Genomic DNA, 25,412 nt, shown 5'->3' with positions numbered 1-25,412 from the left:
TCCCCACCCATAATTCTCATCCATTTGCTTTCACTGGCTTTCTTTTAATGAAAACACCTTGGTGCTACAGTTCTTAGTCTTTTTTATTAGTTTTTGGCTAGCATAATTTGTGGGCTCTGCAACGTATGTGTGTGTTTTATTGCAGTCCCAGAAAGCAGATAATACATGAAGAAAGAGATGAGGCTGAGAGCAACACTATTTTCAGGCCTTTTGAAATACTGTTCCAATAAAGCCATAAAGAAAAGGAGCTTAAAGAAAGAGGCACATTAAACATAAGTATTAAATGTCAAATGGAAAGTTGTGTTGACCACTCTAGCATTGAAAGTCAAATCCACTGAGTATCCACTGAACTTGAATCGAGGAAAATCCTAAATGCAGAACTGAAATCCTAGACAGACCTTTTGGTGTTCTGAAATGAACCTTTCTAGAGTGCAAAAGCCATTCAAACTGTACGGAGTAAGCAGTTTTGGAAATATGTATATGAAATATTTCAAAAGTAACCCATATTTCAAAAGTAACTGAGTAAGAGGTGATGATGCTGAAGTTCTTAATTACCTGGTTTGAGTCTTATGAACTCAGGCACCATTGCTTGTTTCCATTGATCCTTCAAAATTTGGTTGCATTTCATGCACGTAATTCTGAAATGACTGGTTTGGTTGATGAATTTGTACAGCTTGCAGTGCTTGGATATCTTACACTGAGTGCCATTTCCCCTAGCTTGAAAAGGTAAATGAGATTCTGTATCAGGCATTCTCAAGGCAGGGGCCCAAAGTCAGTCAAATTGCAAGCAAAGGTCCTTTAATATTAACCACTTTGTCAGGAAAAGGTGCTAAGAAAGATGTGGGGGTGCTACACTGGAAAGGCAGCTGCAGCAGTGCGGCATGGATGAGTTCCCCATTCCTTTCAGATGGCTACCTGCCACATGAAGAGGGCTTTGTTCTTCTGTAGCTGTAGCTCTGCCCAGCAGAGACAGAAAGCTGCTCCTGTTACGTGCTTGGCTGCTGCCTTTTTATTTGTTCTTTGTCCTGATTGCTGTCCCACTATAGCCCTACTCAGGCATTCTGATCTGTGTACAGTAAAAGCGTGGCTGGCACTTTGGTAGCAATCCAGCCCTGCTTGTACTGGAACACATACATGGAGTCTATGAAGCTAAGGCTTTCATGCAACTTAAGGCACGATTGCACAGCACACGCACTCAGCTTGCAAAGACTTGGAAGGTACCTTGAAGGTCATGCGGGCCAACCTCCTGCTTGGTATAGGATCAGTCACAGAGAAGCGTTTCTCCTCAACGTCACCCACAGAGGCTTTGGGCTAGTTGCAATTCTGAAACAAAGACACTGCGTGGTAGGTTAACATTGCTTCAAAGTGTCGAATGAGCAAACGAACTGAGAGAGGAATCTGATCTGCATGCCGTGCTCAGTCTGCCGTACTGATGCTATTAATGCCCTTCCTTCTGATGGTTGTTTATCCTTCCACTGACTGGGCAGCCCTTTAGACATAGGATACCTTCAAAACAGAGGACTATGTAAAAGAGGAGACAAGGTCACTCTACAATGCAAAATTAATAAAGATTTCATGTGTATCTATCAACGAATAATTTCGATGAAAAACAGTCAGGATGTTTTTCTTTAAAACAAAAAACTTAAAAATGTCATGCTAGATCTGAGTTTGGAAGTTCTGTTTTAGTCAGTGGGACAATATAAAAGTGAAATCATACACAGATATTAGTGAAAGCTCTCCTCCACATCCCTGCAAATAAATTATTTCAGTTAAATAATGGCTGTTCTATCATTTATGCTATAGTCAAGACTTATCAAGTTCTCTTGAGGCTATTAAATGAATTACCATACCTAATTTTTCAAAAAGCTGCAACAAACTAGTTTATGGCTCAGGGCCTTAGTAGTAATTATGCATCTGGTCAGGAATTTGTTTCTGTTCAAATGAAATTTAAGCCAGGAAACATTACCCTAATTCCATGATACAATTAGTCTTGTATTCAGGTCTATTAAAATGCAGTATTAATAAGTTGGAAATGTTATTGTTTCATAGCATGCCACAGAGCTGTCAGTCTAGGAAGGGAAGCAGGGGGTGTCATTTCAGGTTTTATGAAAAGGCTGTACTCTTGCATTAATGACAAGAGTACAGCAGAGCATGGTACACAGATCGCTCAGTCACCAGCTCCCACACTATGTGAAGATATGCCGCATTTCCAGTTGAAGTACAATATTTATTTGAAGTTGGGATCTACAGTTATAAATTAACACGTTAACATTTTATGAAAATCTGTGTCCTTTTTATCCTCTTTTACATGGATTTCCTCTTTGTGGTCATTTATACATGACCACCCAATCTGCAGAAGCCAGCACAGACCATTATCAATTCCTTCCCTTCCACAACAGAATAAGCTGGTGCCACACCTGCCATTTTTCTTCCATCACTGCTGAATATTAATTAATTAGATTCTCTTCTTAAGGCAGACTTCCCAAATTAACATTTCTTGAATCTAACCATGCATTAGAAACAGTTGACCACTGAAAGCTCTACATTTCCAAAGTCTGTGATGAGGTTCATGAAAAAAATCTGCAATAAAAGGAATTTATTTTCAAAAATGAATATAAAAGCACTTTTTCATTGCAAAAATACTTTAAAAATCTGTGAGTTTGTAAATGTGTGCAGAAAAAGTACACATGCATACCAGAATATGTATTTTAAATGCACACAAAAATCCAAGTAAATTTTCTTGCAGACCAAAAAAATAAAATCTAAATCTACTGTGCAAATGAGACAGAACTTACTTAACTGTGAAAAGTGGAAATTCCTGTGAAATTGACCTTGATAGATTTGCCTGCCTGTACTTAGGAATAAGAATCTTTTAAATAACTGAAAGTAGAGTATGGGAAAACAGCATGGGATTTAGACTTATTTTTCTAAATTCACAAGGTGGCAGCATTTCAGCATTTCAGTGTTTCAGTCTTCCAAATTTCCTTCTGGGTCTGCCTTTAATGTTCCAGGGATAACAGTAATAAGACGTGAGTATTTGCTTACTCCAAAAAGTGAGGGTTCTTAGCTCAGTTTCCTCCAATGTTATCCTGATATTTGGATTACAAGTCCCAGTATTCCTGAGCACTAGCCATACTGACTGGGACTGATGGGAACTGAAGTCCAAAGCATCTAGAAGACTCCATGTTGAGGCAGGCTGCTGAGCTATTGCATGACTAGGAATATCTACCTGGATTACAAACATTCCTGTTAGACCTCAATAGTCATTTCTGGGTGCACACTAGTGAACTGCCTTCTTCCACTAATGTAGAGAGGTGTGAGGAACTTCCCCCACTATAGCAGTATCTGTAGAAGCCACAACTGCAATCCTCAGATTAAGAATTCCAAAATAAATTGCTGGGAGTTCACACATGCTTCCCCATCACAACCCAAGGAAAGAACTAGGTAGACTATTAATGGAAGAAGCATCATTAAAATTAGCTCATTCATGCCCATCTTGGTGGAAAGTTGCATTTGCATTTACTGATGTCTGTCTCCACAATCACCAAGTATTTCATCTGGCCTAAAAAGCCCAGAGCCTGTGGAGTCCAAAAAAAAAAAAAAACCATGCAGAGCCACAATGCACAGGAAGATATGGTACTCTTAGCCTATTCTCAGAAAGTTTAGAATGGCTTTAACTCTTGAGATCAGTGAGCTTCTGCTGTTGATTAATTCAACACCAAGATAAAAGGGACAGAAGACTCTTCCCTTGATTCAAGTGGACTGGCCTGTCCTTTGGTGGGCAAACCTGTGGTTTTGTAATATTTCAGGCCATGGGTTCTGATAATGCTCTGTGCTGTGGTGTTGTTTGCAAGGTGGTGCTGTAGTCCAGTCTTGAAAGAGGCTTGCACTGGTCAGGTTCCACAAGGAAGCCAGATGGAAAAGTTCAGCACCATGGAGAGCTCTACACGGTGCTGGAGCTGGATACCCGACTGAGTTGTTTATATAGAGGCCCAACCTGCAGATCAAGAATGCACCTTTAATAAGAGTTTAGACCCTTTAGTCTGGTTAGCCCTGGCTCTACACTGACTAAGGCTTGTCTCTTAGAGGTTCTGGCCTGCTTTAGTTATCTCTGATTGTGACAATTTGAAAATGGCTGAGGTATGCTGCTTACCTCATGGTCTAAATTTTCACAGTCTGAGGAAAGTAATGTGGCCTCCTCTGGGGACAAGGGACAGGGTCCCGTGGTCTTTCTGGAGAACTGGGTATGGAAGACTTATGATACCTTTCTGTAGCCAAGTTCTCTCCATCAACCATTAGCTCTAGAGCCTCTTCTTCTGAGGACAATGAGCAGAATCCTCTGAGCATGAGTATTTGGGATCCTCAACCATAACAGGCTCTGACAAAGATATGTGTCTTCTTTATAGTTATAGATATAGAATAGATAGATATAGATATCTGCATTAGTGTAGGAGCTGCTTGTCCATAGTGAGATAGCACAATGCTGGGAAATATCTGAAAGCGAGGAAAGCTTGTGGTTCAGTAAATTGTCTGGCTAGACATCTAAGGTGACTAGGTCACCTATGTTCATGCTTTCTTCCCTCCCTAATGGTATGGAATTGTCCCACAGGGAAATATCTCCTACATTTCTCGCCGCTGTTGTGCAGGGAGAAGGACAGGGGGAGTGCGTCCCTGTTGGTTCTCCTGGACCTCTCGGCGGCTTTCGATACCATCGACCATGGTATCCTTCTGGATAGGCTTGCGGGATTGGGGGTCGGAGGCACTGCTTTGCAGTGGTTCCGTTCCTATCTCAATGGCCGATTCCAGAAGGTGGTGCTGGGGGACTATGGCTCTGCACCATGGCAGCTATGCCATGGAGTACCGCAGGGGTTCATTTTGTCCCCCTTGCTGTTTAACTTCTACATGAAACCGCTGGGAGAGGTCATCAGGAGGTGTGGGCTGCGGAATCACCAGTACGCTGACGACACCCAGCTCTACCTCTCATTTTCCACCAATCCAGGTGAGGCAGTGGCTGTACTGAACCGGTGCCTGGCCGAGGTAATGGGCTGGATGAGGGCCAATAAACTGAAGCTCAATCCAGACAAGACTGAGGTCCTGTTGGTAGGCGGTTCAGGCTTCGGAGAAGGTGAATTGAACCTTGTCCTGAATGGGATTGCACTCCCTCCTAGGGATAAGGTCCGCAGCTTGGGAGTGCTCCTCGACCCGGAGCTTTCACTCGAAGCTCAGGTAACAGCAGCGGCGAGGAGCACTTTCCTTCAGCTTCGGCTGATTCATCAGCTGCACCCCTATCTGGAGTACGACTGCCTCGCAACAGTGACTCATGCACTGGTGACTTCCCGTCTTGACTTCTGTAACGCGCTCTACATGGGGCTACCCTTGAAGACAGTCTGGATACTTCAATTGATTCAAAATAGAGCTGCCAGGCTGCTGACGGGAACTGGACGTTATGTTCACATGACTCCAGTTCTCCGGCAGCTTCACTGGCTTCCCATTGAAGTCCGGGCCCAATTCAAGGTGTTGGTGATGACCTATAAAGCCCTAAACGGCTTGGGTCCTGGTTACCTGAAGGAGCGCTTACATCCATATATGCCCAGCCGCCCCCTGAGATCAGCAGGAGAGGCCCTCCTCCGGGAGCCCTCAGTGAAGGAAATTAGGTGGTTACTCGGAGGAGGGCTTTCTCAGCGGTGGTGCCTAAGTTATGGAATGCGCTCCCCAGAGAAGTCTGCCTGGCGCCGTCGTTATTTGTTTTTCGGCGCCAGGTGAAGACCTTTTTATTTAAGCAGCATTTTAAATGTTAATATTATTGAAATTTATTTGGCCAGGGCGGCTTATTTTATTCTACTGTATATATTTTAATTGTTATTGTTTTAATTTATTGTGTATTTTATTTGATGTTGTGAGCTGCTCCGAGGCTTCGGCAAGGGGCGGCATAGAAATGTTTTAATAAATAATATATAAATAAATAAATAAATTTCTGCAAGTGCCTATAAAGAAGGTGAAGGCAGGGTATATAAAGTTCCAAATGAGTAAATCCAATTTTTTTTTTTAAATGACTTCAAAATCCTGCGGATTCATTTGTAGAGATGTGTAAAATCATTCCATTGGTAATGGAGAGTAGAGCTGTCATCAGGCATCATGCTAATGTCCATCACCTTGACATCTTTATGGGGTAGCCATGAAAAAGACTAGATCAAATTCAAGGCACACAAAACTCAAAGAAATCTGTCAACACAAAATATTCCTTAAAATCTAGCTATATCCAAGTTAGCATCCAGACATAGATAATTTGATTCTAACCTACAAAAGCTCTCCATGTTTTTCCAGTGAGTAAAAAAGATGATCAAGACAAATGATTGTTTCCATCATAATATCTTGATCAATCATTATTATTCTAGAATTACCTGTACTGAACCAGGAATCTGAGAATGGCTATCAAGAATCAAATCTGTCCATTTTCACAATCTCATTGATCCTTTCTTTCCCTGCACATAATAGTGATTTGAACACTTTTATTCAAAATGTGTACATCAGAACTGTTATTCAAACATATAAGGCATAAACAATATACAAAGTGCACTATATCATGCAATAGGTTCAATATACTTCATGCTTTTTAAAATAATGTGTGACTCTCAGGTCATGAACTTCCTAGTTCTCTGTCCACACCGGCAGAGTCAACTGGGCAAACCTATGCTTCTTTGAATAAAAATAAATTGTATAATGCCAATATATCCCAGACAACATGGATGGCTTGGAGACCCCAAGAATTTTAGGGGTTTATTTCTGTCTAAACATTCATAGGTTTGTACCCTACTAATTTAATTTAAGCAGCCTATACAGGATTATTATAGTTGGAAAACAGTGGTTTTTAGCAAAAGTTAAAATTAAAATGTTATTGCAACAAAGTAAAACTGTCAAGCAGGAGAAATGACACACAAGGAAAACAAAGACAGCTCACTGTTACCAGAATAACTATACTCCCAAGTGAACAATGTCCGATCATATTTGGAGGTCAGTTTTCCAAAATGTTGTGTGGTGGTGGAGGTAACAGCAACAATAAATATTTATATTTACCACCATTTCTGTGTACTGTACTTTACAAAGTGTCCAGAAAATTCTATTGTACGTTCTCCCTAGTCAAATGTTTGGGACCACTGTTGCTAGCCACTCCTTAAACAATCCCATTTTATGTCAGTTAAATGACTGGCATGTGAAGCTACGTACCAGTGCTACAAACGCAGGAAGTTGCCTTTCACTGAGGTAGACACTCGATCCATCCAGCCCAGTATTGCCAACACTAGCAGAGGCTCTCCAGGGATTCAGGAAGGGACCTTCTGCAGGCAAAGCCTGTGCTCAGTCTCTGAGCCATGGCCCTTCCGGTTAAATGGAGTTAGAATAAAACCCACCATCAAGTTCCATACTTTCCCAATGTTATTTTAATTTAGGTATGCTAGTAGTTATTAAACAAGTTCATTCCCTTTTTTAAGAAGGAAGAGGTGAGTTTCAAATTAGAAAACGTTCATAAGTGCAAAATGACAAGAGTAAAACTGAACCTTGATTGTCCAAGAGTTTCACACAAGCATTACCTTGGGAGATCAGGCACTAGTACAGATCAAGTAATTCTGACATTATTTACCATCTTATGGATAATTGCATCCTCCCCTTTTAGAGTGCCCTAAACCAGCCTTTCCCAATCCACTGTCAACTATGGTAATCAAAGATGCCTGAGGATGCCAGTTTGAGGAAGGTTGGTACAATTGTTAAAGAGATCTCAGTAGCTCAATAGAGAACAGCAGAAAAACTATCATGTTTTGTTAAGCATATTGAACATCTATCTCAGCCTTTTCCTGATGTCCTACAGAGGCTTTAGACTCTATCTTCCTACCCACTCCCCAGCATCCTCAATAATCAGGGATGATAGGAATTGTAGTTCAAATTTTTGGGAGGGCACCATGTCTGGAAAGACTCTTCTATATATACTGTAGAACAACCTTCCTGAACCAAAAGCCCTCCAGAAGTTTCTTCAGCCACACATCAGAAGAATACCAGGTTGGGGAGGGCTATTCTATAGTAATAAACCATGTCTTTGAAAGTTTGTTTTGCTTTCTCATCCCAAATTACTTTACTGATGAAGATTAATTTAGCAGCTGAGGAAGAGAAGATAGCTTGCAGATATAGCATGTGGTAAATGTAATGATGGTGGGATGGTCTAAATACCCATTTTTTTCTATAAAAAGCAAGGGGTCGGGAGATAAGCAGACTCATGAATGTGAGCATGACCCAGCCATACATTTCCTGGCTGGGGAATGCTAGAAGCTGTGAAATTTTTCTGTTCAAAGAAATAGGATTGTACCCTAAGAAGGCTTTAAAGCTAATTTCAAAGCAAATCACTGGGGGACAAATTTGGCAGGGGAAGGGCACCGATGCCGTCATGAAAGGGCAATGGGGTGCATATGCCCACAAGTTCCCTACCAATGACTGATGGCCACATTCCCATTTCCACATTTCCTTCAGCATAAGAACAAGTTGGGGACAATTTTGCTAATTAAATATAATTCAAGCCTTTTCTTCCCAGCATGTGTAAGCATCACTTCTATCAGATTAACTATCTGACTAGTATCACACTTTTCTGTAAGAAATAATGCAATGCCTATAAGCAAAAATTCAGCTTGTGGCAATGTGTGCTTTAATTTTTTAAAAAATGGCTTCATCATGACATCCACATGATTGTTCTCATACACTATCCATATTAAAGCCATCGTCAGTGCCTAGCATATTTCTATTTACTGAAGCCCCTTTAACAAATGGCTCAGCTTTTGCAAACCTCAGGGAATGCTAATTAAAGAGCGATAACTTATCACAGCTCTCAGCCAGGAGGCGTACATACAGTAAGAGTGAACTGCATGTTTGCTCAAATAATTGTAGCCATCTCATCCAGTAATTTTCCTCATCAAAGCACAATGTATGTTAAATAGTATGGCGTCTGCTTCCTGGGAAAGGGCACAGGGCTTCAAAGAGATCCATCATAAAAACCATTCTGATGTCCTTGAGCATAGTAAACAGCTTGAATTCAGCAGGAAGCTTGTTGGGGTGCACCTTCCCTCCTCTAAAAATGTACGAAGTGCTTGATTAATTGTTCCCTCTAGCAGATGAGCAGCAAACAAGATTGTCTTCAGGATCAATGCTGGAAAGACGCTGATAGTCTGCGAACATTACTTGCCCCTCTTACTCAGATATAGGTCCCAGTATTGATAAATAGGATTTCTCAACCATAATAGTCATGGATGTATGTACAGCATTTGGTGTATCATCATTATAACCTACACAGGAGTTCAGAGAAATGGAGAACCAGTTGCTGAAAATCTTGTGTTGCACTATAGTACATTTATATTATAACATCTTCCCTCTGCTTCTTGAGGCTCAGTAAAATAAACTCTCAGGACAGCCTGAATTATTTCTGGTAAAATACACTTTGTGGGGTGGGATAGTCCTCTCACAAAACTGTACTATGTTGTATTTATTTATTAATTAGATGTCTATCCCACTTTTTTCTTTTCTTTTTTTTAAGAACTCAAAGCAGCTTATATCATTCTCCTCCTACTGCTCTCGATTTTATCCACACAACCCTGTGAGGCAGGTTGGGCTGAGAATCTGTGACCGGCCCAAAGTCACCCAGTTGTCTCCATGGCTGAGCAGGGACTAGAACTCAGACTGACTGACTCCCACTCCTGCACTCTTAACTACTACACCACACTGCCTCTCATTTTGCCTGTGATTATGTCTTAAGTACCAGTGCTATACCATGTTTCTTCTGCGCAGATGGCCAAGACAACCAATGGATGCTTGGGGAAGAGATTAGTGATGCATCCCTGCCATGCTGGAATCCCTTGATCAAATGGATATGCCTTGTGCATGACGGAGGCTTGGCCGTCCAGCTTCAGTGTCATCTCTTCCTGGCTCTTGCTAGGAGAGTAGCAGAGCCAATGCCTAGAAGATCTAAACACAAATGTCAGAGAAGAACTCCAGTTCCTAAGCAGGTGAAGGGAGATCAGAGGAGGCCAGAGGCAGGAGTAAATCAGACAGGGATCATCACATGAGGCTATCAGGAGTTAAAAGGATGGCTACTGGTGGCTATATGCTCCCTCCAGCATCAGAGGCTGTATGCCTAAGTATACCAGTTGCTGGAATGCCTCAATGGGAGGGTGCCGGTGAGCTCATGGCCTGCTTGTGGGACTCCCACAGGCTTTGGGTTACCATTGTGTGAACTTGGCCGGGTCCAGCACAGCTCCTCTTATGGTCTCATGTAAGTTAGTCCTCATAGTCTATGCAAATTCTTGAAACAGTCAAGCTCTGAGGCCATGCCTTTATTGGCCTGGGGGATCAGCTTACTACACCCAGGCAGGAAAACCACAGAATGTAATATCAAACTAGACAATTGTGAAGTGTGTTTTTATATTTCATGCACCTGTTGCTTAAAACCATGGGAAGGGCTGGGGGTGTGGTAACTGGGGCAGAGGCTGTGGTGCATATGGGGGGAGATTTAACCGGGGTGGGGAGCCTCTTTTGGCCTCTGGGCCAAAGTTGGTTTGGAGAACACATACTAGTGGTGGGTGAGGTTGAAGGCTAAGGGGTGGGGCAAAGGCAAGGCAGGTGGGCCCCAAATCAATACAGAAAATACAGACTGTACAGCATGTTGTGGATCAAACTTCTTACTGCAAGTATTTGGGCTTAGGAGAAGCATTACAAGCTTTTTGCATGTACTAAAGGCACATCATGACGGCACTGTGCTGCAAATCATGCTGTTACCACCATTGCACTGTTTGGGAGCACTGTCTGGGCAATGCCAGCAGGGTTTTGCAATGCAGTCATAAAGACAATTACCAAAAGGGCCGGGTTATAATGTTGCTGTTGTTTGATGTTTGCTTGAAATTCAACCAGTTAATTTTTGGAATATGTTATGCAACTGCGGGGGACAAGCAGTTTCAGAGTCATTAAAAGTGCTTTAAACGCTGAAGTTGTAAGGCTTGCCTTGTAATATCTGGCAGCCTCTACACGCTGCAGCTCTTTATTTTTAAAGGTGAGTACTATGTCAACAACACAGCAGTTTGTATTAAGCCAAGTGGCTGTGAACAACAGTCACCTACTGTTCTCAGCAGGGGAGTCCTTGCACATTCTGGAGAGTTTAACCATTCTACATGCACAGTTGACTTCCCTGGTCCTCATTTTCCTTTCATTTACTTCCCATGTGCACTACCCACAGGCAGTCAAGCTTTAGCTATATTCAAATAAAGTCATGAATGACAAGTTGCATTATCCTACCACCCAAGAATAAATATATTCCCTAATTTGACCACAAACCAAGAAACCAGAGTAGTTTTGCTTTGTTCTTCTTTCAATCAGGGAACAGAGTGGCTAAACAATGGGTTGTATTAGTGGCTTGACAAATGGAACATCATCAGGGAGACTCTCTAGATCTAAGCAGCTGAAGTGAAGTGAAGTGAAGTGAAGCAATCATGAACTGAGGCCTGTCTCTAGTTCCTACAACCACTGGATGCACATCTGAGGAGGATGCAGGAAAGGACCTTTTTGGTGGTGGCTTCCAGGCTCTGGAACTTCCTGCCAAAAAAGCCTAAACTGGCTCACTTTCTGTTGTTCTGCGGCCTGCAAGCACACGCATTATTATTCAGGCAGTCCTTGGCATCTGAAACTGTTCTGCTGCTGAAGAATATTTTAACTGGGTATTGTATTCTTAGTTTTAAGTTATTTTTGTTTGTTTTCTTCTGTATTTTATTATTACTGGATACACTGAGTAACATTCTGGGAAGAAAGTCAGGTTAGAGATTTAACAAACCAATATAATAAGGGCTGCAAGCACAAGCAGGACCAGAGGAGGGTGGAAGGGATCCTACAAAAGCCCAAAGAGGAGAGGAAAAAAGGTTGCAACTACTAGACAAACATCTCTTTTGTGGCACATGACAAGTGAAGCCCACTGGCACAAGTGGGTGTGGTTGGAGCTTTGGTAAAAGACTTCTAGTGCAGCATGTCTAGCGATCTTCTGAAGCCAATCCTATATAACCAGATAGGATTGAGGAGTGAAACGTTGGGATCTACAGGTGGATAGCCTAGGATATTTTGCTGAAAAGAGAGTCATCCACACTGCAATACTTTATTATTTATAAACAATCATCATCATCATTGACATATAGAAGCCCTTGTTCATTTAGCAGAAAACACTTGGTAAAGAAAGAAAGTACTGTCCATGGTGTGCTTGACCAGGATATATTGAACCTCTAACTGTACCCTGTGACATATGTACATAGGATTGGTCAGCCTGAATCCATTGTTCTGTTTTTTCATCCAAGGTTATTTGTTCCCTTTCTACTATTTTCTTTATTTTCTTTTGGTTTTGTTAATATGGGTTGTTGAGCTTTCCCATGTCTCCAAAATTAGCACCTGCCATACTAGAGGAGGAGGACTTGGTAATGACCATGATTAAAAACAAATCTATTGACTCAAGCATCATTGATGAGAAAAATGAAAAGATGTCATCTCATTCCTGCATGCAGAGATAGTGAATTTAAAATCTAGTCGAGAAACAAAAAAGAAACTTCTATATTTGGAGGCAGAAACAGAGGCAGAACTTGCTCCTGATACACAGTGCAGAAAATGAGGGCAACAATTTTATACAATTAGTCCAAGCATCACAGGTTACTGCAGCACTATTTGGGTGCAACTGGCTAGGATTTTTGTTCTGGCTAGGAGTGACCAGCTAGAGAAATCAGCAGCCTGTTCACAGTGAATGGGAGAATTCCACTCCTTGGACACAAGAGATTTGTAGATGGATATAAGATCCAAGGAGTGGGCACCAGTTCACCAAAAGTGCAGGTGGTAGGCCTGGGATTGATTCTGGCACTCCCTTGCACTTACTGACACTTGTCTCTGAGGGCTCTTGGGCTATGACAGTTACTAAGTCTGGGATTGAATGACTATTCCAAAAATATTGTTGTTAGTTGCCAAGTTGTGTCCCACCCATCGCGACCCCATGGACAACATTCCTCCAGGCCTTCCTGTCCTCCACCATCCCCCAGAGTCCATTCAAGCTCATACCAACTGCTTCAGTGACTCCATCTAGCCACCTCATCCTCCGCCGTTCCCTTCTTCTTCAGCCATCTATTGTTCCAGCATTTGGCTCTTCTCCAGGGAGTCCTTCCTTCTCATTAGGTGGCGAAAGTATTTGAGTTTCATCTTCAGGATCTGGCCTTCTAAAGAGCAGTCAGGGTTGATCTCCTCTAGGACTGACTGGTTTGATCACCTTGCTGTCCAAGGGACTCGTAGGAGTCTCCGCCAGCACCACAATTAAAAGGCCTCAATTCTTCAGCACTCAGCCTTCCTTATGGTCCAGCTTTCACAGCCATACATTGCAACTGGGAAAACCATAGCCTTGACTATAAGCATTTTTGTTGGCAGAGTGATGTCTGCTTTTTAGTATGCTATCTAGATTTGCCATAGCTTTCCTCCCCAGGAGCAAGCGTCTTTTAATTTCTTGGCTGCAGTCCCCATCTGCAGTGATCTTGGAGTCCAGGAAAATAAAATCTGTCACTACCTCCATTTCTTCCCCATCTATTTGCCAGGAAGTGAAAGGACTGGATGCCATGATCTTAGTTTTCTTCATGTTGCGTTTCAAGCCAACTTTGTGCTCTCCTCCTTCACCTGCGTCAAGAGGCTTTTTAGTTCCTCTTCACTTTCTGCCATGAGAGTGGTATCATCTGCATATCTGAGGTTGTTGATATTTCTCCCAGCAATCTTAATTCCAACTGGTGATTCATCTAGGCCCGCCTTTCTCATGATGTGCTCTGTATATAAGTTAAATAGGCAGGGCGACAGTATACAGCCTTGCCGAACTCCTTTCTCAATTTTGAACCAATCAGTGGTTCCGTGCCCAGTTCTCACTGTTGCTTCTTGACCTGCATATAGGTTTCTCAAGAGACAAATAAGATGGTCTGGTAGTCCCATCTCTTTAAGAACTTGCCACAGTTTGTTGTGATCCACACAATCAAAGGCTTTAGCGTAGTCATTGAAGCAGAAGTCGATGTTTTTCTGGAACTCCTTAGCTTTCTCCATGATCCAGTGTATGTTGGCAATTTGATCTCTAGTTCCTCTCCCTCTTCAAAATCCTGCCTGTACTTCTGGTAGTTCTCACATTGCCCTTCTTTGGGATGGGAATGTAAACTGACCTTTTCCAATCCTGTGGCCACTGTTGAGTTTTCCAAATTTGCTGGCATATTGAGTGTAACACTTTTACAGCATCGTCTTTTAAGATTTTGAACAGCTCAGCTGGAATATTGTCACCTCCACTAGCTTTGTTGTTGCTCAGATTTCCTAAGGCCCATTTACTTCACATTCCAGGATGTCTGGCTCAAGTTCAGTGACCATCCCATCATGGTTATCAGGGATGTTAAGCTCTTTCTTGTATAGTTCCTCTGTGTAATCTTGCCATCTCTTCTGCCTCTGTTAGGTCCCTGCCATTTTGGTCCTTGATCATGCCCATCTTTGTATGAAATGTTCCCTTCATATCTCCAATTTTCTTGAAGAGATCTCTGGTCCTCCCTATTCTATTGTTTTCTTCTATTTCTTTGCACTGTTCATTTAAGAAGGCATTCTTATCTCTTCTAGATGTTCTCTGGAATTCTGCATTCAATTGGGTGTATCTTTCATTTTCTCCCTTGCCTTTCTCTTCCCTTCTTTCCTCAGCTATTTGTAAAGCTTCCTCAAACAGCCATTTTGTTTTCTTGCATTTCTTTTGCTTTGGGATGGTTTTAGTTGCTACCTCTTGTACAATGTTGCGAACCTCCCTCCATACTTCTTCAGGCACTCTGTCTATCAGATCGAATTCCTTAAATCTATTTGTCACCTCTACTGTATATTCATCAGGGATATGCTTTAGGTCATACCTGAGTGGCCTAGTGCTTTTCCCTACTTTCTTCAATTTAAGTCTAAATTTTGCAACAAGAACCTCATGATCTGAGCCACAGTCAGCTCCTGGTCTAGTTTTTACTGACTGTATAGAGCTTCTCCATCTTTGGCTGCAGAGCACATAGTCAATCTGATTTCTGTGTTGACCGTCTGGTGATGTCCATCTGTAGCGTCGTCTCTTGGGTTGTTGGAAAAGAGTGTTTGCTATGACCATCGTATTCTCTTGACAAAATTCTACCAGCCTGTGCCCTGCTTCATTTTGTACTCAAAGGCCAAACTTGCCTCTTATTCCAGTTATCCTTTGGCTTCCTACTTTAGCATCCCAATCCCGCATGATGATAAGGACATCATTTTTGGGTGTTAATTCTAGAAGGTGTTGTAGGCCTTCATAGAACTGGTCAACTTCAGCCTCTTCAGCACCAGTGGTTGGGGCATAGACTTGGACTATTGTGATGTTGAATGGTTTGCCTTGGATTCGAACTGAGATTTGAACTGGGAGATTGTATTCCAGTACTGCTTTTCCTACTCTTTTATTGACTATGAAGGCTATTCCATTTCTTCTGAGGGATTCTTGCCTGCAGTAGTATACCTGATGGTCATCTGAATTAAATTCACCCATTCCTGTCCATTTTAGTTCACCGATTCCTAAGATGTCGATGTTCAGTCTTGTCATCTCTTGTTTGACCACATCCAGCTTGCCTGGATTCATGGATCTTACATTCCAGGTTCCTATGGAGTATAGATCTTTGCAGCATCGGACTCTCCTTTCACCACCAGATACATCTGCAACTGAGTGTCCTTTCGGCTTTGACCCAGTCACTTCATTCTTTCTGGCGCTACTAGTACTAGCCCTCCGCTCTTCCCCAGTAGCATATTGGACACCTTCTGACCTGAGGGGCTCATCTTCCAGCATCATATCTTTTTGCCTTTTGGTACTGTCCATGGGGTTTTCATGGCAAAGATACTGGAGTGGGTTGCCATTTCCTTCTCCAGTGGATCACGTTTTGTCAGAGCTCTCTGCTATGACCTGTCCATCTTGGGTGGCCCTGCACGGCATATCTCATAGCTTTATTGAGCTACGCAAGCCCCTTCACCACGACAAGGCAGTGATCCATGAAGGACGCAAAAATATTACTTTTCATCTTATTGATGCCCTTAGAAGCATGTCTGTTCAGTTTTAGGGAGAAATGCTTCAGTTTGAAATTCATATGGGTGCCTTAGGATGCAGCAACAGCACACCAAGACAAGCTAAAGGATTGGTTTGTGTTCTCCCTATGCCTCTTACTTCTCTTAAGCAATGCACATTAGCTTCCCAAAGATCTCACGGCTCTCTCCTTGGAATGCAGGTAGGTAGCAGCCCTTCTCTTCACCAACGTTTCAAGGCAAGTCAAAGGCCATTCCAATCTTGGTAGACTCTGACTATCCTTGTACTGAGTGGAGATCCTCTCAAGGTATACATTTCCCCTGACATTTACCTTAGTGTTGAGGACAGCCCCAACCACAGGTGAAATTTCCTCTGACCTTGAAGGGAATAGGGGGGGCTGAGGCTTCTAGTAAGCTGTGGAGCATGGCAACTGTTTCCCCCAGTTTTCTGTCATAGCTGCTATCACTGTAAAGCAAATTGTGCAGCTTCTGCATTTTCATAACAATCCATTGAAGTTAGTGCAACAGACATGTTGGGTCACTGCCTCCCTCCATAAAGGACAATATATAAAGAGAGAGAAAGGGAGCTCTGGAATCAGGAGCTATTTGAGTAACTGTTCATTTTACCTTTCAAATTTTCTCTTTTCCTGTCTGACATCTTCTCTGTATGAAAGTAGCCTTTGGCCTACTACCAACTGCAGGATGGACTGATATTATTAGACAGCTCAGCAGGAGATGGCAACTCTTTCCGTGGGGGCATTTGCTGTGAAATATCAATCTGTTCCACCAGCAAAACGGTGCATTTGTCACTATGCCCTGTATTCGTCGGCAACTTCTTATTTTCTTTTGAATTCTAAGAACATTCCCAGGAATGTTCCCTTTAAGGGAAAGTCACTGACTTTTAGTGAGTGGTCATATGCGCTGCTACAATTAAGTCTGCCAATTCGCCAATAGCTGCCTTATGGTCTGAGTAACCATCTGGCTGTCCTCCCTCCAGGACAACAATATTCCAGAGTACCATATGTTGAGGAAAGCACAGAGTAGAACCAGTGCCTGTGATTTTAAGAGGCCTGAGAATTCACAATATGGCAGTTGGGGGATGCCATTGGTGACCCAGTGGATTTTGCTGTCTATAGTTTCCACCAGAAGCATAGTAGAAATGCTATTATGTGGCTTAACTCAAGAGAAACAAATACTGATGCAATAGCACTGATACAACTGGTAGCTTGGGAATTATGACACAGACACCCAAGCAACCAAGAACTACAGTTCCAGTCCATGGTGGTTAGAGTGCTGGATTGGAATTCAGGAATGCAAGTTCTAGTCCCTCCTCAGCCAGTCACAGATTTTCACCTACCCAAACTTATAGGTTTTTATGGTTATCACATTGCATGTATACCTTATCTTTCTTCTCCTTTCAAGGAACCCAAGGCAGCATTTCAGCATTTCCCTTTCAATCTTGTGAGGTAGATTAGAGTGAGAGCCAGTGACTGGCCCAGGGTCACCCAATGAGCATCACAGCCAAAAACCTGGATCTCCCGAATGTTAGTCCAGCACTGTTAATTGGGAACCACACTGGCTCCCAATCTTGTGAGGATAACTCAGAGAGCAGTAGAACTGTGTGATCTACCTTTGGTTCCTAGCAAGAGGGCAAAAAGGTCAGAAACTCAGGTGATGATAAATAAATACACTTCTAAGGTTACTGCAGTGGCCATCCACTCCTGCTGTCCAGTTCCACATCATGCTGGCAGTAATTTGTAAGACTGCTACTGTTTCAAGAGCAGCAAAGAGAAGTGGAAACTAGGAGCTGCATCCGATCTTGGCCTTACTTAGAATAGACCCACAGAAAGGAATAGCACTTAAAGTAGACTAACATTGGATAGAATCCAAGATGGAAAGCTGAACATCTCCCATCAGCATAGTATTGTTCATTGGTGGTGACAATTCTTAGAAATTATAACTCATTTCCACAGTGGTTTGGCCTTTTTTCCTGTTCAGGTGGCTTTCTTCCTTTTGAAAGGGTACCTCTATGACATGGTCAAGGAAGATGGTGCTTTTAAAAACTCCTTTCACTTCCACAGCATGACCCATAAAATAAGGGATGACAGCATGCAGTCCTCCAGATGTGCCTAAACTGCAACTTCCATCATGCACATCATACCCTTTATTTTATGGGTCATGCTGTGGAATTGAAAGGACTATTATGCCCATCCTTCCCTGACAGAAACCACATAGGTGAAACAGAGAACACAGTTCCACCCCATGCCAGCATCACTCAGCACCCAGGAAGCATGGAATGGATGTTGGGATGAAAGCAAACCATTCATGGTCTCCAATAGTTTCTCTGTACATGTTTTACAAGAGCAGCCTGTGGCTTGGCCATATGAAGGTGTTCCCAGGCCACAGCAGCAACATCAGAATCAGCTTCCATTCCAGGGATATTCAGGGCCAGATCAGACATGATAGAGAAGACACCTTTGCATTCGATGAGCAAGTAGTCCCCATTTTCCAAGAGCAAGTAGCATCACCTGAAAAGGCTAGTCATTGTGGAGATCACAGCATGCACAGAGGGAGGAATTAATTATTTCCCTGTCTGCTCCTAACCCAGGGAAAACCGCATTTTAGAAGTCAGTATTTGCATTTGGAGAAAACCCCTCAGCGAAACCTATACAAATAACAGTTTCCTCACAGGCTTTCTGCTCAGGATTTTAGCAGGGAAACAACAGAATCCCATTCCACCCCGTTGCAATCCTAATAATTCTCTTTCCCTCCATCCCTCACACACAAAGAGTTTTGCTAATTATCTTGGAGGAAAAACAACAATAAATGTGTGTGTTAAATATGTGTTTAATACCATGCTGGTGCATGCTGGGAATTGCTAGCCATTTTTCTGTTTAAACATGCATAAGATTGAACCCACCTTCCCTAGCTGGTGCCCTCTGGATGCTTTGCACTTTAAATCCCGGTCAAAGTCATAGTCCAAAACATCTGGAGGCCACGAATTGGAGAAGGATGACACAGGCTTAAGTTTCCATTGAACAGATGCACAACAAAGTGTGTCAGCTGAACTTACTTGATTGCTAAGATATTTAATCATAAATGGAACATAAATTGATGTCATGTGTCTACCCCCTCCAGCCCCCACAAAGGATGGTACAATGATTGATCAATCTAATTTTGAAGATGAGGTTCTTGTTCTTGCCACCATCAGGTCTACAACATCTGTGCCCACATTAGAACTCTAGCCTCAAAACAGAGAATTGACTACTTAACTCAAGCTGGCAAAATATTTTAATGGAAATGACTGTGGGAATATGATTTGCCTATAATTATATATTTAGTTTATTGTAGATCACCTGCCCTTTGTGTTAACAAGCCTGTCAGTCATACACATGACCTCAGCAAGGACAAGCATCTAAAACGAGTAATGTCAGAAAGTGAATGCAGTTAGCTAGAGGCACTCTGCTTTGAAGAAGCAAATGCACTTTCTCTACGACAGGGACTTCTAAAGATGTCTCTCCATAATTAATTTTAAAAGCAATGCCACTCATCAGCAAAGGTTTAAGGATACTTTTAAAGGCTCTAAAGTTTCTTGTGCACAAGCAGAAATTCAATAAAAACTCCTGCTGCAGAGTGACCCTAATTTGGCCATGTTGGGAATATGTGCATCTTTCAATGCAGTCAATCTGAAATAGGATTGCTGCATTTCCATGGAAGAATGGAAGAGTGGGGCAGTGCAAAAAGGCATTACCCAGCTCCAACTGTGCAGCCCACCCCGTCACTTCCCTACCTAATTCAACAGCAGCAGGAAAATATAGCAGTGTGAAACCAGCCATTTTGGCACCACAGAGCTCTAAAAGGGTCACATTTAGCCTGGGAACAAGCTCACTTTGAAGATTTCAACCTCTTGGTTGCCATCAAATTTCAGTGGCAAACCATCCATTTCCCCCACATTGCCTGACAGGCTCTGGAGCACATGGGTTGGGTACAGGGGATTATAATGGCTTTCATGACCCTTGAAGTTTTGCACCCCTGTTATAGGGTATCTGGACATGACGGATTATCTGAGCAAAGGGAATTGCTCCTGTTGGACTGTCCTTCCCCAGCACACACAGAGACACACACAGGACTGACATCAGCTCAGCAGTAGGAAGGAATTTTAGCTGCTGGCTTCTGTTCAAAGGAGTTGGTCAGTTTGTTCACTTAGGGGCAGAGGTGATCATGTAAATCCTTCTGTACCCCTTATATTTTATAAATTTGTAAGCCACTTTGAGGATACCATTTAAACAGTAGAAATAAATCTATAAATCAAATCAAAACTAGTAAGACCTCTCTTCCTTTGTCCCCAGATGGGGACACTGACATCCAGATGGGGTTCCCAAATCAGTAAGCACAAATGAGTCCATAGGGCCAGAGAGACAAAAGACTGAAGAGATAAAGACATAAGTAGTACAGGCATGTGAGTGATCTTATATGTGAATCTCCTATAGAACAGTAGTAAATGTGCCTGCGGGAAATGAACCAGCCTTTAAGGCTGCAATCCTATACAGGATCAGCAGGATGTAGGATCATTACCAGCCCAGGTTCTGATGGGCTCTGGGGTACAGTATCCCACATGGTCTATCTTTCCTGAATGGGCCCACCTTATCCTCACCATTGTTGTTGTTGTCCGTTTGCTTGCCTGCTTCTTTGCACCCTGGTCCACATGGCCAACCAGAGGGAAAGGCCAAAGCTGGTGTCAGCTGCTGCTGTTTTGCCTAGCTGCTGCTGCACCTCACTCAGAGGGGGCAGACAGACAAGCAGCAGCAGCAAAAAGAAGCAGCAGCTTAGCCACCAGTACCCTCCCCTCCACTAAAACACAGGTGTGATTCCAGTGATACCCACCCCTGACACCAGCCCAGATATGATAGGGGCAAAAAGACATGAAATCTGAACATTTCTGTATTTGAGGCAAATGATTCACTGTGAAAATTCATGATAAAGTTTGGGAGAAGGGGAGAAGATGCTCATGAAATGCTTCCTACAGATCAGACAATTGGCTTAACTCTTCAGACTTTCAGTTCTGTGTTACCCTGATCTTTGCCCTCCTCTACTGTTCTCTCCTCCCTCCTCCTTCTATCGTCTTCCTCCCACACACTGGCAGAATCTGGGACAAACTCAGGGACCTGCATTTGTTGCACTTATTGTTTATTATTTAGATCTGTATTGGCGGCACTGTGCACAAACATGCACATCCCAACTCTATTTGTAAATGAGAGATCTTAAGGAGGAGGTTCTCTTAGTGAGACTGGGATATACACAAAGCAAGATTGGCACCTCTCACCATCACCCAAATCATAAAACTATGTTTTCACAGAATCACCCAGTTTTTCTCCAAGGTAAGAAAACATGCATTTGCTCTCCAATTATTCAGCAACATGGTCAGTCATATGGGGATTTTGCAAGTAAGAGGCTAAATATATTGTCCCATTTAAAAAGTCCCTAGTGTCCTAGAACAACAGTGTAAGCCAACTGAAATAGCAGAAGAAAGGTTTCAAATGTGGCTACAGTCCCCATGCATGGCAGGCAGATGGAAATGACAGATTAGAATGTCTCAGAAGGGCTATTGTTGTGCATAATTTCATTGATCCATGAAATGAAAAACATTAATACAACAAGCCCTACCAGTTCTACAGGAAATTATGGATAACCCTAGCCACTAAATTATCAGCAAAACAGGAAAGGACAGAGCCCTGATTAATTGAAAGTCACAGGGGACAGTCCAAATCCTACTGCTAAACTAGGGCTTGGGGAGCAACTGCATGATACACATAATCGTATGTAACAAACTCCTGAAAACAGGCTCTTATGAGGAAAGGTAGTTTCAAGACATTTGGAACAGAGAAGAAGGGGGTGCTTAACCTTTTGCCTGGATGCAATTATTCCTGTCCACTGCCCATCCACAGATGTTTCCCCTGTAGAATGCCAGGTACTTCAAGACAAGCTTAGAACCTTCTGTGGAGAAGTAGAAAGGGGTGGCTGCCAGAAGCTGAGGAAGTCTTCCAGCAATCACAAACCAAAGGTTCTTGTTACTAGTTAACAAACTCACCATCTTATTAACAAATAAAAGGAAATTACTGAGGTTTACTGGTTGAGATGTCAAACTGGCATTAAGGAAAGGAGTTCAGTTTCCACTTGTCATTAAGTTCTTTAGCCATGAACTCCTTTTAGCCCTGAATCCTTTTAGTCACAGTTTGTTGTGAGCATAAAATGGAAAGAGCAGAGATCCGTTTAGGCATCCTTGTAGTCCTTGGAGGAAGGACGGGATAAAAATGAAACACAAAAATCAACATAAACATTAGTGTATGCTGTTTTACTGCCATTTACAGTTGACGACTCTTTTGCTGAAGTCTGAAATGGTAAGAAACTGGTAGGTACATGCTCTCCACCTTATCAAATGAAGAAATTTGGTGCAATTCTCAATAGGGGAACCATGGCAATCAGTTCTGACAGTTTTACTGAGAATGAGTTCTCAAAAGCCGATATTCCTGAGTCTCACAGTACAATCAGTAACACCTCACCTGTCAATTAAGTGTAGAAAAGATGGCAGCTAGTCAGGCTACTTCTGACATGAATCAACTGAAAGTTCCATTTTCCTTCTTGTTAACTCTTCGACTAAGGATTGCAGATCAGCCTGCAGAGGTTGCCTCTGGGAGAGCACACACCTTTGTCATTCCAAACTATCCTGGCATAACTTTTTAACAGGAAGAATGTAAGAGCAGGGAGATTTGGCCATTCCTGAAGCATGGCTTCCTTGCCATGATAACCCCACCCAGAGTCCGAATATAGTTGTACCCCTTTATTCACTTTTTACCAGTCGTTTTCCATATATGTCCCCTCTGTCTTATATGAAGGATGATGTGTTCATTTCCTCAATTGCTGTTATAATTTAATTATAGGAAGAGGTGGATCCCAACTTAGTCATACTCAACTTAGTAGAGTGATTCATATCACAGTAGAGTGATTCAATTATAATTAAAGTCCAATTGATTTCAATGGCTCTGACCGCAGTATGACTGAGTACGGATCCAGCCTAATCATCACCATCACCATCACCATTATCATTATCAGGCATTATGAACATGGGTCCCTTGTTATACCCATGCCCCGAGGCTTCGGCGAATGGGGCAGCATAGAAATTTTCTAAAAAAAAATTATACACAAAATAAATTCAAAAAGTGTGTGTCTTTCCGGATAAGAATAGGATTACAGGCTACACACACACACACGTTTATGAAAAAGATGAGTTGCTGCTGCAGTGGTGGTCGAGATTTGGTAGTATTTGCCTGTGTTTCCCCACTCCCCATGGAATGCATTCATTAGATGAAAAGTGTCCATGCTTAAGCAGATGTTCTCAGCATTTAAAGCAAGGATACAGCAGGAGCACTTTTATCCTGAAGGCAAATTTCATTGCAGAGAAACATAGAAACAGAGTGAGTCCGAAGGGGTCTCCCGGGCCATCTAGTCTGACCTCCAGCACCAGCTGGCTCCGCTCACAACATGCCCACCATGTGGACGTCCAGCCTATCCTTGAACACCCGCACCGTTGGGGCCTCAACGACCTCTCGCGGAAGCCCATTCCACACCCTCGGGGTCCTGACTGTCAGGAAATGCTTCCTGGCATCCAAATGGAACCTTGGCTCCCTGAGCTTTGCTCCATTGGAGTGTGTTCTGCCTTCCTCTGCATGGGAGAATAGGTCTCTACCCATCTCCATGTGACATCCCCTCACATACCTGTATGTTGCCAACATATCCCCTCTGAGTCTCCTCTTCTCCAGGCTGAAGAGATCCAGTTCACTCAGTCTCGCCTCATACCCCATTCCCTGCAAAGGGGCCACCAACCTTGTGGCCCTATGCTGCACTGACTCTAACCTGGCTATATCCTTTCTGTAATGAAGGGCCCAAAACTGAGCACAATACTCCAGTTGCGGGCACACCAGAGTCATACAGAGTGGTAGTAATGCCTTTCTTGATCTAGAAGCCACACTTCTGGCGTTCGTCCTCTTGACCACCGCATCACACTGCTGACTCATGTTTAGCCTGCAGTCAACCAGTACCCCGAGGTCCCTTTCACAAGTGCTGCTCTCTAGCCACTTGTCACCTAACCTGTACTTATGACACCTATTCCTATGCCCCAAGTGCAAGACCTTGCACTTATCCACATTGAACACCATCCTGTTGTCTCCTGCCCACTTCCATAGTCTGTCCAGATCCTTTTGGATCTGGAGTACCTGCTCCTCAGTTGTGGCCACTGCTCCAGTTTTAGTGTCGTCTGCGAATTTGATCAGCAGACTGTTCACCCCTTCTTCCATCACATTAATGAAAAGATTAAACAGGATTGGCCCCAGGACAGAGCCCTGGGGGACCCCACTTGTCACTGGCCACCATTCCGATGATTCCCCACTAATGATTACCTTCTGCTTTCGGTCAGTCAACCATGTCCTAATCCACTGGACAGTGCTTTGGTGTATCCCAAAACTCCTCAGTTTCTCCACCAGGATATCATGGGGCACTTTGTCAAAGGCCTTGCTGAAATCCAGGTATACCACATCTACTGCATCCCCTCCATCTAGCCATCTCGAAACCTTGTCATAGAATTCCACAAGGTTTGTCTGGCAGGACCTGTTTTTGCAGAAGCCGTGTTGTGTGGCTGTCAGCCTCCCTTCCCTATCTAGCATCACTAGATCTCTCTCTATTATGAGCCTTTCCATTGATTTTCCTACAATGGACGTAAGGCTAACAGGTCTGTAATTCCCCATGTCCCTTCCACTACCCTTTTTGAAAATTGGGACCACTGATGCCACCCTCCAGTCCTCTGGAAATTCACCCGTTCTCCATGAGGTCTCAAAATGGAGGCCAGAGGGCATGAGAGAACCCCTGCCAACTCTCTAAGTACTCTCAGGTGTAACCCATCAGGGCCTGGCGCCTTTGTAATGTCCAATGCCCTGAGGAGCCCCTCGACTTCAAGGGGGGTGATTCTAATCTGTGCTCCTAAGTCCCTAGCCTCATCTACTCTCCTATGCGGATATCCCCTGTCCTGCTTTGGGGAGAACACAGAGGCAAAATAGTCATTTAGCATCTGTGCCTGTTCCCTCATATCAGTTACTGGATCTCCTTCCTCCTTATTTAGTGGTCCCACCACTTGTCTCCCCTTCCTCTTCCTATTTACATGCTGAAAGAAGCCCTTTTTGTTGCTCTTGATATTCTTGGCAAGTCTCAGCTCGTAATCAGCCTTAGCCTTGCGAAGAATCCTTCTG

The sequence above is a fragment of the Varanus komodoensis genome, unplaced genomic scaffold, assembly GCF_004798865.1.
Source record: "Varanus komodoensis strain SLA01 unplaced genomic scaffold, ASM479886v1 scaffold8, whole genome shotgun sequence".
NCBI classification, from domain to species: Eukaryota; Metazoa; Chordata; class Lepidosauria; order Squamata; family Varanidae; genus Varanus; species Varanus komodoensis.
This window is presented reverse-complemented; position numbering follows the sequence as displayed.